Source organism: Castanea sativa, chromosome 2 (genome assembly GCF_040712315.1).
Source record: "Castanea sativa cultivar Marrone di Chiusa Pesio chromosome 2, ASM4071231v1".
Classification (NCBI taxonomy): domain Eukaryota; kingdom Viridiplantae; phylum Streptophyta; class Magnoliopsida; order Fagales; family Fagaceae; genus Castanea; species Castanea sativa.
Genome location: NC_134014.1, coordinates 21,688,098 through 21,705,118, shown reverse-complemented (window position 1 = coordinate 21,705,118; position 17,021 = coordinate 21,688,098). Strand labels below are relative to the sequence as shown.

General features: G+C 33.0%; 1 pseudogene; it reads right to left on the bottom strand.

The window, feature by feature from the left end:
- Positions 1–1,218: 1,218 nt before the first annotated feature.
- The window catches only part of LOC142625061 (uncharacterized), a 50,603-nt pseudogene continuing 34,800 nt past the window's right edge, over positions 1,219–17,021 (bottom strand).

The window sequence follows — 17,021 nt, the reverse complement described above, 5'->3', positions numbered from 1 at the left end:
TAATATATATATGTATATATATATATATATATATATATATATATATATATATATATATATATATATATATAGTGATAATCCCGAAATGGTACACCAGTATCAACTGGTACCAAAATATTTTGTACCTATGATCAAACCAAAATAGCTTTCGGTATGGTATTGACTCCCTTGGTTTATATTATTTTATTGTGTTAAAAGCTAAAATAGATCTATTGATGTTGGATGTTTTATAAAATAAGTAGGTAAAATAGATAAAGTAAATTTTTTTAGTGCCAAATAGCTAAAAAAATTGCACCACTATTGTGGATGCTCTTACTAAGGTGTGTTTGTTTGGAGGTGAAATATGGTGGATGAGAAATTAATAATTTACATAATTAAATCCATTCATTCATCATTCCTTGTCTACAACTTCAGCAATTGTTCAAAATACAATTTTTACATTCACGTTAGATGGTAAAGGACTAAAAAAATGTCTATTTGTAACTATTATGAATGAGAAGATACTAACATGTTTCATAACTTTACTTTAGATGATTGATAGGAAATGATCATATGTGACTTACTTAATTATTTATATATTTTTAAATGTAACTATAATCTAAAGTGGTTCTTGATCAGTTTAAAGGGAATGAAAAAATTAAGGTAATATAGATAGTGGTCTCATGTTGACCATGTCATTATTAAGATATGTGTAATGAGTATATTTAACTAACACATGTAAACTTATATATAAGTTTATACTTGAATTGTTGTGTATCAAACCTAATAGCTCACAAGCTTGTTCGTGAACAATTTTTTTTGCTTGGGCTCGACTTGTTTATTAAACGAGTATAAAATTAAGGCTCAAGCTTGACTTATTTATAAATAAACAAACAAACATGAACAGGCTTTTTATCAAGCCGAGCTTGAGTTGTTCATGATCGGTTTGGTTCATTTACAACCCTTTCCCTATATGTGCAAGGAGGATGTTGTCAAAACCAAACCGCCTCTGGAAATTTAAAGCCATATAAAGCAAAGAGAGCCTCTTCTTACCATTTTTTCTATAGCATTTTATTCTTAGATAATGAACAAGTGAAATAAAGTAAAGAAAGATGCCATATAATTTTAGTACAATCTCAAACCATTCTTAAGTATTTGACCCATGATTAAGTAAACATTGGAGAAGCAACCAATGAAAGCTAGAACATGAAAATGAACTAATTATAGGTTGGTTGGGCATTAATATGAAGGATTAATCTCTCTTTTGGGAACAGAATCAAGATTCTGATGGAAACTTTGATATCAATTGTTGAGTGCAACAACATTTCTAGGGCGTGAGAATACAACCTACATTGTATATAGTAGCCAAATATTTTTGAGTTCTATGTCCAAGTAGCTACAAAGTATAATTTCAAGATAGATCAGCAAGTTTAAGAGTCATTGTTATAGCAATTTGCTTTAACGGGAGATGTGTCATTTCATGAGTAATATAATTACCAATGCTAAGCCTCAGCATAATTTTGCAATTGTTAACAACTTAGACTCTAAAATAAAATTGTACCCAATGAAGATGTATGGTACTTTTTATTGACAAAAACTTCAAATCTAGTCTCTATCATTAAGATATCAAAAAAAAAATAATAAAAAAAAAATCAATTGTTAACAATTACATGATGATTCATAAAATGTCCTTAAAGGGAGTCAATTTAGAATTCCTTTGTGACGAATACAAATCTTATGTCTCATTTTTTGTGTTTCATTGTATACTCTACTAGTTATAATTTACCATATATATATATATATATATATATATATATTCTTTTTTACTTTTCTTATAAAATAATTGAAGTTTAAAATTAGATACATGGCATACCATAATCAGTGGAACATAAAGTAAAACACAAAACGTGGGACATGAGATTTGTATTCAATTGTGAATTAATATTATGTTCAAGTTTATCAATAATCTTAGTTAATTGCAGATATACCATCCTACAATTAAAAGTTATAAAATAATTAATTGTATATATTTTGAAAAAAAAAACCTGTAGAAAGCGTCAAAAGAATGACAATATCTAAAAAGGTTTTCAAATCAAAAAAGTAATTTATTTGTTCAGATTTATGTTTATGTGATTTTATTTACATCAAATTAAGATCAACGGAATTGGTTTTGTGGGAGAGGAAGTATCCTTTTTTTTTTTTTTTGAGTAAGGGGGAGGAGGCTAGGGCTCAATAAAAGGGGGTTTCTTGGGTGAGGTTTGTGGGGAGGGGGGGGGGGGGTTGTCTCTCTCGAACCCCAGCTCAACCTATTATTATGGTGGCAGTAGTGGTGAGAGGAGTGAGGGAGAGGGGGAGAGGTGGTGGTACCAGTATATACAAGTGGGTATTGGAGACCGTGCTATTGTTGGCAATGCAAAAGAGGGGATATGATAGTGGTGGTGGGAGAATGTTGGGGTGGAGGATAATAGGTGTTGGGAAATTAGGTAAAAATTGATGGTAACACAAAAAACTTGAGGTAGGCATAGAGGCACAATGATGGTGGTGTGGAGTAAGTTGAGGGAAGTGATGGTGTTTGTAATGTAGTGGAGAAGGAGAGGGGCATGAGAAGGAGGCGTATGCTTGGTTTAGAAAATAGTTAAGGCATAAAATATGAACCATTTTCTACAATCTTGATATAATTTCTTGTTGATCACGAAAATTAATTCTATCAACCATTTTAGCTTGTATCAAATATTTAAAAAAAAATGTATGAATCATTTTCTCAACAAATAATTTCGTAATGGGTAATTAATGGTTAAAGAAATAGTGGTCATAGTGACATTTGACATGAATTTTTTAGCAACATCTCACATGACTTTATATGTTCTTTTGTAGCATAATATTACTTTAGGTAAGAAATATACCTGATAATCTCCAAGTATACGTGACTTAAAACCAGCTGCACAATAATCAAAGTAATATTCCCACGTCCGTATGAACTTTTCATCAAAGTCAAGAGCAAGGATTTTGCTAAACAGAAACATTAAAGCCCCGGCCGACATCAAAATGCAAAACTTTGTAATTAGCTTGATATCATAATCAGTTTCAAAATGTAGAATAATCATAATTTGCCACATCCACATAATAGTTTCAGTTACACATTCTCATAACAAACTTGTTCTTTCTCATCTCTTCTATTCTACCATAAAGTAACAAAAACTTATGCATGTCCTAGTCTTCATCAACCTGTAACGAAAATAATTTTGAAATATATGTTACAAAAACTTGGTTATTAATTCATGTCTAGCATTCATGGCAGTTTCAAGGGTATCCAATTAAATGTTTAATAAATCCTATAAACAACTAAAATTACTAGAGGAGCATCTTGCACATTCAAATTTGCATCGACATTTTTTTACTTTGTAGAAACTAATTGACAATGCTCTACGATGGCTTTGTTTCTTTAACTAATAAAAAATTCTAAGCAATTTTCAGTGGAGGGATGATGCAGCATCATGATAACAATAATGGGTGTTAAAAATATTAAGATCCCAAATCTCTTATATATCATAGTCGAAATTGATAAAATTAGGATGCATTTTGTATTGCACATAATGTAATCCTAATAGTTTTACTCGTAGTACAAGTAATGAAATTCTATGTTAATCTAGTTAGTTTATTGTTTGTATAGATTTTTGAGGATTTTATTAGGTCTATAATTATAGGTTGGAAAACCATGAGCAAAAGTTGGTCTAGAATGAGTTTTTGAAAACTGTTTGGTGTACAAAACTTATGCTGGAATAGCTCAATGCAACTGAAGTGTTTGGAGTCTCAACACTTGGTTTAACACTTATTCGATTGATGGAGAATTACAGGTCTATAATTCAAATCAGGCCATCAAGTAGTCCAAACTTTAGTATTTCGTGACCTAATTGCTAGAGTATAAAAAATGATATAGGACGACCGAATGGATTTTTGGAGAACTGCATATTGTGTGCCTGGGGTTTTTGTAATTGAGTTCTCTTACACCATGAACTGAAGAATAATATTTCGAGGTTGGTGACAAGGTGAAGTTATTTGCACACATTCCATGTCGTTGTTGCCATGAAGAATGTTCCAGAGGATTCTTGAAGTTACGAACATGGTGTTCATGTGAACAAAGTCCACAGTAGAAAGTCCAAGGATTTGAAGTTAGATATGATCATATCAATAAGTACTACTTGGAGTAGTTGTAGAGTTAATGTTAATTCTACTATAAAACTTCCATTCTATTTAGTGGATTTGTTTTCTTGAGGAACATTGATTGTAAACCGCTGAGGAGTTTTTATGAGTTTTCTTTTTATAACCATATTGCCTGTGTTATTTATTTTCCTTTGTGATTATATTTGCGATTTTGGTGTGTGCTTTGATTAACCGTGGACCTATCTTGCAAACATAATTGATTAATCAATCAAACTTGGCATAAAATTGGTTAACTTGCATTAGTCGGGTTCTAAATTCCCAATAGAGATTTTATTGTAATAAGTTCAAACCTTAGGTATATGAACTTATTAATTGTTGTGATTTATTTTCTTTGACATATTGTGATTAATAACCATTTGTAATATTGAAATATGCTTTAGTTTTGAATGATTATTTGTGATGTAGTAACTCATTAGTTCGGAATGTTATGCTAAAAATATTTTATTTTTTTGGTTTTTCATGATTCATATCAATTTGGTTAAGGACAGAGTTTAGCTACAAAATTAGTTGTAGTCTTCAGCTACAAGCTTAATTAATATTTTTTTATTGAATGTGAATTCTGACAAATCCATTATTGGATTACATTTTCTTCTTATTTCCTCCATACTTGCAATATTTCAAGAAAATTAAAGACCAATAACTATGTCATCAATAAATTTTTTAAATTGCAAGTTTTTGTAATTTAAAACTATGCGTAAAATATAAGCTTATAGATCATATAATAAATAATATCCAATTGACACAAAATTTGAGACGTGTATTAAGAGCGTAAAGAACATGCAATTCAACGGTTATATTTTCAAAATATGTTGTAATATTTATTTTATTGAGTGAGTTTATAACTTTAAATTACAACCAATTTTGTAGCTAAATTTTGTCATTTGATTAATACTAAATTTTTTTTTTTTTTTGATAAACCTAATAAATAGGCTGACACGATTGACCTGTTTATTAAATAGGTCGTGATAGAGTTGAGAAATCTTGACCCGTTTAATAAACATATCGGATTTATTTTGACTCATATAGTCGGATATTTATGAGTTGACATAACGCAAATCTGATATATAAACACTAATTGTCACCCATACTCATAAGAAGGCCGGTCTTGGGCTTGAGGGGCCCTTATTGGGAGGCCTGCCCAATAGAGTAGGAGATCATTTTTTAATTAAATACTGAAACAGGCAACCATTATCTCGTGGAGCAGCGGACCTAATGGACCTCACATCTACGAGGAAGTATGCAGGTGCTCCATATGATACCACCTTCCAAACGAGCTAGCATTTAACCATCTTCAACTAAGTTTTAGCCAAAGAAATTCGTTTTAGATATGATACATTTTCACAATTTGGATATTTATTTAAATTTAAGTTTATAATTATTAACTATTTTACTTGACGAGAAACTATATCAAATTTCCAAAAAAGAAAAAAAAATTGCAAAAGTATTCATATTGAACAGTTCAATCATGAGACATAATAGGAAGAAGGGAAGAATTTTAATTTCGTAATGATGGTTCTACTCAAACTTAGTGATATAACGAATGGTATATATAAGTTACAAAATTCGTTCATGTTTTATTCGATTCAAAATCTCAAAAAATGTTGTAAGGCATAAAAATGGAAAATGAAAAAAAAAAAAAAGTAAATAGACATACGTATGCGTATATTTCTATGTTCAGGAGGCCTCTTTCTTTGAAACGAGAAGTAAAATAATAAAATGATTTATTTTTCTTACCTCTGGTTGTCCACTAAATTTTTTCTCCAACATCTGAGTGTTTGGTAGTAATGAATTCCTATGTTCTCCACGTGCTCCACGCTGCACTTACAAAACTTTGAATTAATTTTCAAGAGAAATAAATAGTAAAACGAAACAATGAATTAATACCAGAGTCTGGATGCGTTAGCCATGGCTGATATTATCCTGCTCAATGAAGGTAGGCATCCACCGGGAAATATATATTCCTTTATAAAATCCGAACTTCGCCTGTACTCGTCGTAACATTCGTCTGGTATTGATATGAACTACGAAGAGACAACCACAAACCAGCTTCAATGGTTCGAAGTATATTTAAATTAAACGCATAGAAGAGTTATAAAGACCAAGACATTATAATAAAACTGGGAAAAAAAAAATATAGGACATCATTTGTTTGATTACCTGCAGAACAAAAAGCCCGTCTTCTGCTAATAATGATTCACAGCAACCAAAAAACTCTTCCATATATTCATGGCCGACATGTTCTATCATCTCACTGAAAAATGCTATCAAAATATCATTTTTTTTTTCTTTTCTAATGATTAAGGCCAGATTATGTTGGAGTTGGCTCATATGGATGTAGCATAGTAGGGCAAGTGGAGTGGAATGTCACAAACGGATATAATATGTAAACATTAATTTCGGTTACCCCAATTTCTTATATAATGGATTAGTTGCTTCCCACTCTTGTGGAAGTAGGTATATTACTGAACAACGATAAAATCTTTATGTTGTTTTTCTTTCTTTAATCTAACTTTACCCGATCATATTCATTATGGACTATTTAAAATAGTTAGTGGCAAAGGTGTTGGTTTTTAGACCCCTGAACAAACAGTATTTGTTAAGGCCAAGTTATTAATTAGGTCAATTATGCAAGCCTTAGGTCATATAAATAATCAAGCATATCATGTATAGTGGAAAAGTAAAAAACATAAGATATAATGACTCCAGGAAACCTAACAAAACAACTTGTTCCAAAGGAAAAACCTGGAGGCACAAATCCTAAAGAGACCAATCCACTATCATATAGAGATTTATAGTCAGAATATTAATTTATAGTAAATCTAGCTAAAGTTATCAAACTTAACTTTGAATCCTGCATACTTCTCTGACATAAATCTGTTCCAACATGAACCTCCAGTTCATGCTTTAGAACTTGATAGCTAAAGCTTGGTTTGCAATTTGATTCCACCGGTATTAAGTGTATGTGTGTAATCTTTGATAGAAGCATGAAGGAGTACAAGGTACAAAACCTCAAATCTAAAAGAGTAGATCCCAAGTCCAGAAAAAGATGTATTAGAGTTTTCTTTTTATACGTAGTGAAGTAGGATTGAAATGCAAAACATTTGATGGGCTATTTATTGGGTTGCAAAGCAAATTCTGCAAATGTGAACTTTGATCGATTGAAATTGCTGAAAACTGATTACTTTAAATAATAACTTTCTTGTTCTTATATCTAGACAAATTTGTGTTTATATGTTTGCCAATTAACATATACATATATAGAACCTAACAAAAGGAACTCACCAGGATATAATTCTGTCATATTTGTAGGAATCTGGCAATTGGCGATAATCACATAGAAGAAACTTAATGCGGTCCTGAGAGCAAAGTTGATTAAGGTTAGTTTTGAAGTGAATTGATCGTAAGAAAAAGAAAAATTTCATAAGATGTGCCATACTTAAGCAGATGTTTCTTGCTAGGATAAGAACCCATTATTATGTGCAAATTGTAGACCTAAACAAGGCAAAACAGACTTCCAAATTCTTTGCTATGTGCTTGTTAAGTATGTCAATGTGACCACAACAAAACAGCGATCGTGATTCTATTCTTTTATCACAAAAAATGGTCCTTGATTTAGTTTTAGTTTTCATTAATTTAAGATTATATATATAGTTCAACATCATTAAAATTTAATTCCACCAAATAAAGTGCGATGACTTTTTAAATGATGCAGTACTTTTTTTTCGATTTATCAATTATCATATTTTTACTATAAAATAGGTCCAACATAAAATAAATTTATTAACTATCCTATAACAAAGGTAAATGGATAAAATTGTTAGGTATACACTTATATGTGTGAAATCTTACATTGAATAATGATAAGAAGATTGAGTGGATAATATAACATAGTCAGACCCAAACTTAAAGACTTAAACATTTTGGGTCAAGTGGTGTCTCTACATATTATATTAACTATTCAATTGGATGAGGTGACAAGGTTATCAACGTCACTATCGCAGTTGGAGCGAGAACATTTTATCGTACAAAACAAGCCCATAAAGGTCACACAAATGATCTTGGAAAAAGACCCAACAAATGAATATTGCTAATCGTGCTAGATAATGTTGTGGTGTGAGGTTCCCATGGACATGGAAGTGCAGGCCGAGTTTCCATTGATAAATGTGCAAGGTTGACTCGTTGTTCACATGGATGGTGTAAGGCCCATGAATGATGCATTGATGAAGAAAAAACTCATAAGGTAAGGGAGAGCAATTAGGATTTTTTCATGAACCCAAAGTGGTCTTGAAGCCCACGAGGAAGCATAGACTCACATGTAAGGGGCTGAGAAATTATTGAGTATACATGTATGAGTGAAGCCCCACATTGACTAATAATAAGAAGAGTGAGTGGTTATTATAACATAGTTGACCAAAACTCAAAGATTTAAAGCCTTTTGGATCAAGTGATGTCCCTATATGCTAATGCTATTAACTACTCAATAACACCAACTGAAATGATACTATGTACAATCAGAAACAAAATATTTTTACCATCCAATATATTCCATATGTATTGATATTAATGATATATGCATTTATGGTGAATGTCATTCATCAAATTAGTACCTGAAGGCCAGCATCTTCCACTTTCTTTTCCGCAAGTTTTAGTTGCTCATTAGACAAAGTGATGCCAGTGTATTTGCATCCAGTTCGATTGACAACTTCAATAGCAAAGCTTCCCCAGCGACACCCAATATCAAGAACTTCATGCTTTTCATTAATTCTTGCCTAAGTTAATTGAAAGAAAGAAAAAAAAAAGGATTAGGTAAGGGCAGGAAAATCTTTAAAAATTTGACATAATCCAGTATTACTTTCTCACCTTTTCAATCAAAGTAGACATTTTTCTCAGCTGCGCAACCTTTAAGTCCTCATCTTCCTTCTAAGAAATAGTGTCATAAAGGTGAATTTAAGTTAAAGCTAAATCTTAAAAAGGAAGTCATTAAATCATGAAAAGATTAATTTTGACCCTGACCTTAAATACAGCAGTGGAGTATGTCATTGTTTCGTCCAGGAACAGAGCAAAAAGTTCATTACTCTAGAAACACAAATAAAACGAATAATAAGCTTATGCCTGATATCAATTATGTCACTAATCATGTTTGAATACTATCATTCTATCAGTTATGTCACTAATTAGGTTTATATACTATCATTCAACGAAGAAGATTATCATTCTAAACATATAGTCTCAAATTTCAACACGTGAATTGAACTCACACTGTCACACGTGGCTACATTCTACACCATTTTTCATCTATTCATATTGTTAGTGAATTTTTCAGGACGTAGGTCAAAGGCTAAATCATGTAAAATTTTGGTATTGCCCCCCCCCCCCCCTCTCTCTCTCTCTCTCTCTCTCTGTTGTGTGTGTGGTTGTATATTTTTCTTTTGGGCTTTCTTCACTTCTCTTATATATTTTTTGAGATCATTCTAATTATTTTCACAATCAATCTTGTGTGAGATTTTATCTGGATGCACTTTCTCACAACAAATTGGTATGAATCAAGGTTCACTACCTATACCTTTGGATTGTTCTCTCTGGAATTTTACTGATTGGTTCGTGGATTTAATTAGTGGGTACAAAGGTGTCAAGCGAGTTCTATACAATACCTTCGGCAAAGTCCTCTAAAACCTTTGGTAGTCAAGAGACTAAAGACTATGATTTTTAATAACAAATTTGATAAAACGAAAAGGCAATGCAAAGTTATGCACAACTTAATACAAGAGTCAGATACTATTTTGGAGACAAACTAGTTTGGACTATTTCGAGCAAAACATGTGTTTTGGCTTGGATTGCTTCTTCACGATTTTTTACCAAAAAAAAAAAAAAAGAAGAAGAAAGGAGAAGGGTGATGACAACAAGGCCATAAAGTGGTAGGAGAAGTAGTTAGTGGAGCATATTTCTAGGTGGACGTGGCAAAATGGGCGGTTCGGGTCGGGTCAAACGGGTTGCGGGTCAAAAAGAGTCATTTTTAAAAGGGTCAATCGGGTTGCAGGTCGGGTCGGGTCGGGTTGGGTCGAGTTGACCCATATTTTTCAAACAAGGTTGTTGTTGTTGTTGTTGTTGTTGTTTTTTTTTTTTTTTTTTTTTTTTTTTTTTTTCAATTACAAAAACAAATCAATGACAACCTGTTTAGAGAGAATAAATAAAATTAATTAAGCAAATAAATTGCACTTAATGCCACTTGTTAATATCCTTCCAATTCTGATAGTTTTGAGCATGACAAAAATTCTTTATAGTCATAAATTCATAATGTAAAAAATCTTCAATGTTAATAGTTCATTGTCAAAATGCATATATAGAGTATATATAGAGTATAAACATATCTTTCATTCAAAGTATTTTTCATACTTTATTGAAATGATAAGTTGTGAGTGGTGGATAATCATTTTTCCATGCATTTATTACTGACATAACTTATTTTCTATCACTCACAAGCTGTCATCTTAACAAGTTGTGGAAAAAATTGTATTCCTAAACTTATTCAAATTTTTTTACTGATTTTTTTAGTTATCCCTTAGAGATATACTAAGGGATAAGGATAAATAACATTTTGAACTTTCTTGAATGTGGATTAAAAAAATGTTTAAATATATGTTAGGGATTTGAGCCATGAACATTTTTATTGAAAGTATCAAAAGTTGTCAATTAAGCTAAAAGACTTTTAATCTTTGGAAACTATAGTTATTGACATCAAAAGGGATCAAGTAAGCTTGAAGAGGGCTATGAAAAACAGCTAAAATTTCATCTAAATTGTTTCTATTTTTTAAATAGATATAATAAAATTTCAATCTATAATATTTGGTCCATGTCTCCTTAATTGTTTGAGTTATACATTGGTTTGAATGTAAACAAAATTTGTAATAAATTGATAAAATTGCATTGCCGTTTAATCCTTTGAATGAATTTGTGAGTGTATCATGTAGTTGACTCAAGCTAACAATATATAAAAATAAAAGCTCCTTTTAGGTACCACAAAAGAAATAGTAACTCTATGAAAACTCACTACAAAAAACGCGTTTTTGGGCCGCGTTTTTTAGCCGCATTTTCGTAAAACGCAGCTACAGACAGGGATTTTGAACCGCGTTTATTAAAAACGCAGCTCCAGGAATGACAAATAGCCGCGTTTACTAAACGCGGCTATAGACCCGCTTTGAAGCCGCGTTCTTGGGGGCTGAGGCTGCGTTTGGTTGGGTAGGACTATAGCCGTGTTTTTAGAAACGCGGCTATAGGGATTTTTTTTTATTTTTTTTTCATTATTTCTAGAGCTGCGTTTGATTAAACGCAGCTCCAGACATGTTGAAGCTGCGTTTAATTAAACGCAGCTTCAACATGTCTGGAGCTGCGTTTAATCAAACGCGGCCTAACATTTAGTATAAATAAAAAAAAAAAAAATCCCTAAATCAGATCGCTCTCCCTAAATCATCTCCACCCGCTCCTCCAACGAAGAAGAAGAAGAAGAGTGTGTAGGTTAAGCGAATCTCCTTTCTTCTCATTGTGTGCACGTTAAGCCCCAGTTTGGAAAAAAAAAATTTTAGCGAAAATAATAAGGCTTTAGAGATAGAGAGATTTGAGAGATTGTTATTGATGATCGATGTCGAAAATGAAGCATCTACTGAGAAAGCTTCACATCGGTGGTGGTGGAATCAATGACCATCACAGACTCGCCTCGTCCGAGTCGACTCGTCCTTCTCCGAGTTTGAGTCCCACTCCGAGTCAAAGCCCGAGCGCTTTCGAGTCGTCCTCGATGGGGAGAATCGGCGCCGTTGAGTCTTCGTCTTCGACGGCGGGTGATCGGACGGTTGCCGATGGTGGTGGTGGTGGTGGTGTTGTTGTTGCTGCTGAGGTGGATTTCAATCTGTTGGAGGAGGAGTTTCAGGTACAGTTAGCCCTAGCGATTAGCGCTTCCGATCTCGATTCGCGTGAGGATCCCGAGACCACTCAGATCGACGCCGCGAAGCTGATTAGTCTCGGTGGCTCCGCTTCTATTTCCGATAATCAAGCCCTCGTTAAGTTTCTCTAACCCCGATATTGGGTACGGTACCTATCAATTTCGAATCTTTATCGTTCTTTTATTGCAAATTGTGTGTGAATTTGAGCGAATTAGGTTTTGAAGCTTCAATCCAGACCGATTCATCAAAAATTGGGTCTCGCCTAAAATGGAGAAATTGCCATGGGTGATTTATTTAACAACATATTAAACCAACAACGATTTTAATTACAAACAGTGTATTCTTTTTTCTTTTCGTTTTTTTTTAAATTATTTTTGTTATGGGAAGATTGAGAACTCTTAGTGTAAAGAAAACAGTTCTACATCATGAGAGAGTCCAGTAAAATGAAAGTGAGGATACTGTTCGATCCAGGTGACAAAATCCTGGATATTCCTTTTTTTTTTTTTAACCCATAATTGTTTGCTTTCTGTGTCTTTATGAGTCAAAATAATTACTATATTAATGCATATATAAAGATTGATTACAGCCTTAATTATCATGAAAAAACTAACAACGTGATTCAGTTCATTTTCTAATTGGTTTTAGACTTGACTCTAATCAAAACTGAAATTTTAATTAATTTATATTATACTCGTACTGATTTTGATAATTTTCACAGGAATTGAAATATGCGAGAGATTTGCCACAATGGCAATAATTGTGAACCTCGTGACATATTTAGTTGGCACAATGCATCTTCCTAGCGCAAGTGCTTCCAATTTTGCATCAACATCAGGGGGCACAGCATATCTTCTAAGCTTGTTTGGAGGCATTGTTGCAGATTCTTTCTTAGGCCAATATTGGATGATAGCCATTGCTGCTACAATTCGTGCAGGGGTGAGTATACTTTTAGCATGTTAACATGCAATCGTAATGTGATATTTATATGCTACACCTTTTTCTTTTTCTTTTTTAAATTTTAATCCAAGTATTCCGCTTCCTTGCTTGCTAAGTTCTATATTTGATAATTGTACTAATAGATTGTCAACCGGGATAATAAATTAGGGAACGTGTTTGTTAGCCATATCCACTTCTCTTCCAAATTTATGCCCGCCTCCTTGCAATCCTACTTTATCCAACAAATGCGTAGAGGCCAATAGTCTTCAAATGGGCATTTTCACCATGGCTCTGTATTTAACTAATATAGGAGTTGGTGGAATAAAGTCAAGTGTTGCAGGGCTTGGAACAGACCAATTTGATCAAAATGATGATAAGGAAAAGGCTCAAATGGCACATTTCTTCAGTAGGTTCTACTTTCTAGACAACGCTAAATTATCGGAAAATTATTTACACAATAATAATTGAGCTTGAACATTGTATCACTTGCAAAGAGAGCATAGTAGTTACTATGAAATTGTAGTTACTGCTCCTAAACCGCTAGATCTTACTTGAATTCTAGAACTTGTATTTTATTTAGATTATTGTACAATGTTACTTATGGTTTGTGGTTTATCAAATTGTTTCTCATTTTATGTGTATAAATCTGTCAACTATTGTTTGCTATATGCATGGTGTGTTTGATAAAATGCCTAAAAAAGATTGTATTATGTGACACAAATGAGGCAAATTTTGGTTTTATTGGATGATTTGTTGACATAATAAATGTTCTTTTCTTGACTGATTTGAGTTGCATTATAATAATAACTTTGTGCTAGCATATTTTAGTTGCTATGACAACATAGTCCTTAGAAATCAGCTATCTTTAACTTTTTCATTGTCCCCTTCCCATTGCTTGCATGTCATTTGAATTGACATGCTATGGTTTATGAAAGATTTTGAGCACTGTGCTTAGTCCTAAGATTGGCCTTAAGTTGAGGTTTTGTATTTGCTGCCTTGAGCTTCCCTTAAGTCTCAGGGGACTGCTTTTCTACTTCTATACTTTTTTGCTTAATGCATAATAGGTTCTCTCCATGATTGCCTCTTTTGAATGTTTGAGTTTCATAGTTTGTGTTTCACTTGGGAGATTTTTTTGTTTTTTTTGTTTAGTACTTATGGTTGTTTGCCTTATACATGTCCATAATATTTTGTCATGGTACAGATATATTCCGTCTTATTTTGAACTCGTTAAGTTGGGTAAAACAAAATGGGCATCCGATGGCGGTGGAGGTTGGCTATTATGGTAAAATTTAAAACAAAGGAATGTTAATGAAACTCGAAGTTAGTAGTGGATTTGGTGCAAACAACCTGTACACTTGCTATGGAATATATGGAAGCTTAAAGAAATAATCAGTCTAGATAGCCTGTTGAAGTGTACATGGCCTCCTATAGGTTCATGTTATAAGGTAAATTTTGCCATCAAGAAATTGTAGAACAATAGATGGTGTGGCTTGAAGGTACAATGATAGTGGAAGTCAATGTATAGGAGCTCTATATGCAAGAATAGTAGAAGGAAATGATCAAATTGAAGTGTAGACTTTAAGATTACGATGAGCAGTTTGATGTGGATTTGGGGCTTCAAGCAGTTGAGGTAGATTGTGAATTTAAAAGTCCAATAGATGAAGTCAGTTGGACCTACCAATTTGAGCATTGGCCATATCCTTCCTTAATGATGTTAGATCGCTTGGTTCTTCTAGGAATATATTTTTCTCTTATGGCTTTCTTTGAACAAGTGAACTAGTAGACAATGAACTAGCTGGGTTTGCTAGACAATGATGTATTGGGTGGAGGAGCATCTCCCATGTATTAAGACTTTACTAAACAGTGATGTACTTGCTCAATGAAAAAAAGGAAAAAAAAAACCCAAATGTGTTTGTAGCATTTTTTAGTGGAATTTCTTGCTTCCTTTTGGCATTTTTACTACAGTGTTACTCCAATAAAATTTAAATCAATTTTTTTTTTCTATTGAAAGTTGTGCTATTACCCAGGCCATTAAAAATCACTGCTCATGTTTTAGTTTAAACTAAAACATGAATGACAACTGGCATGTGAGGTGTCTATCCTTCAAGTTCTTTTCTTCATTTTGTTGTCATCTATTTCCTAACTTGATAATGAAAATTAACCACAGAATATTTACTTTCATGAAGATTAATAGAATATTTATTTTTTTATTATTAGAGTCTTTTTTTTTTTTAGTAAAGAATTCTTAGTACATGCTTTTCCTACAATGGACCACTTTGCATATTAAGGCATTTATGGAAGTCATTCACATGCACTTCACAATAGCCATGTGAGTCATCCACTATGCCTAATTAGGCAACATGATATTGTTGTTGAAAAGATACACGTGTTCTCTAAACCTTTTGGTCTTCTTTTTTTAACGCATGTGACATTTTTCTTTTAATTATACATGAGTACTTGTTATTTGTTTCATTTTAAAAGGATGTTTTTAATGGATTTGTTACTCTATTTGCTTGGCAAGAAAAGCCTGCAAAAGTAAAAGGAAAATAAGAAATTAAGTACTTGGAAGATTCATTAATATCACTTTCATGTGTTAGTGTTACTCATTCATTTGTGCTTCTGGGTTTGTTTCAGTTTCAGTTTCTAGGAATTGGGTTGTTGTTATTTGATGGATTGTTTTTGTGTTTTGGGGGGAGAGATGGTGTGAATATGTAGTTGATGTTTTTTTGGTTGGAATGTATTTGTGGATTGGGTTGTGTGAATTTAAGGTATTGGATTGTTGTTGAAACTTGTTTATTTTGGATGGTTGTGTTGGAAACTTGTGATAGCAGGGGAAAATTCTTCAGTTCTGATAACAGCAAAAAAACAGCCAAAAAAGAGGGCAGGAGAAAAAAAAAGAAAAAAAAGAGAAGATATAGCCGCGTTTTAAAAACGCGGCTATAGTTTCTATGCTAGGTTGGCAAACGAACTGACAGAGGGCTATAGCCGCGTTTTTTATAAACGCGGCTATAGTTTGCAGCCTGTAGCCGCTTTGATAACCGCGGCTCAAGCGGGTTTGTAGCCGCGTTTTTGAAAAACGCGGCTATAGACCTGATGCCTATAGCCGTGGTTCAAAAACGCGGCTTCAGGTCTGGTCTGTAGCCGCGTTTTTAAAAACGCGGCTACAGACCCCGCGGGTCTGTTGCTGCGCCGCTTAGGCCGCGTTTTCGGGGTCTATAGCCGCGTTTTTGAAACGCGGCTATAGGCCCCGTTTTTTGTAGTGACTATAATCGTCATGTTAATAAAAGCAAGACTTAGGTATAGTACTTAGGTGTTGTTCATTAGGTTCTCTCTTTAAGATTTTACTATGTGAATTTTTTTTATGAGATGGAAGTGTATTTTTTAGTTAAGTAGCCACATGACTGAATGTTAAAAAGAGAACCTAAAAAACAACACTTAAGGTAATGTATCTAAGTTTTTTCCTATCAATAAATGGGCCAAGAGGTTCAACCATTCAAGCGACACTGTTGTTTGGATTGAGGGGTATAGAGAGGACTGAGGAGTAGAGTAGTACTGTTAGCTAAAAATTACTAATTTTCAGCTAACACTACTTTACTCCTCTACCTCTCAATCCAAATTAGCGCTTTAATGAACATAAGACTTATTTTTATTCACCGTTGAACAGTAACTCTTTAGAAACTAAAATTGATCACATCAATGATGGGACCAACAAGACTTAAAGGAGGCCATTGGCCGACTACAGCTAGGCCTAGTGTTGAATGAGATTTTTTTTTTTTTTTTTAAATGGTTGTCTTGAGTCTTGAAAGCCTTATGTAACGTGTTGTTTTGTCTCATGTCATGTTTATGAAGAACTAAAGCTTAATTGGATATGATTTTATATCTATAATATATTGATTATTAGTTTTGGTGCTTTGTGCTTTGTGCTTTATACACCTAGTATCAAGACATAGC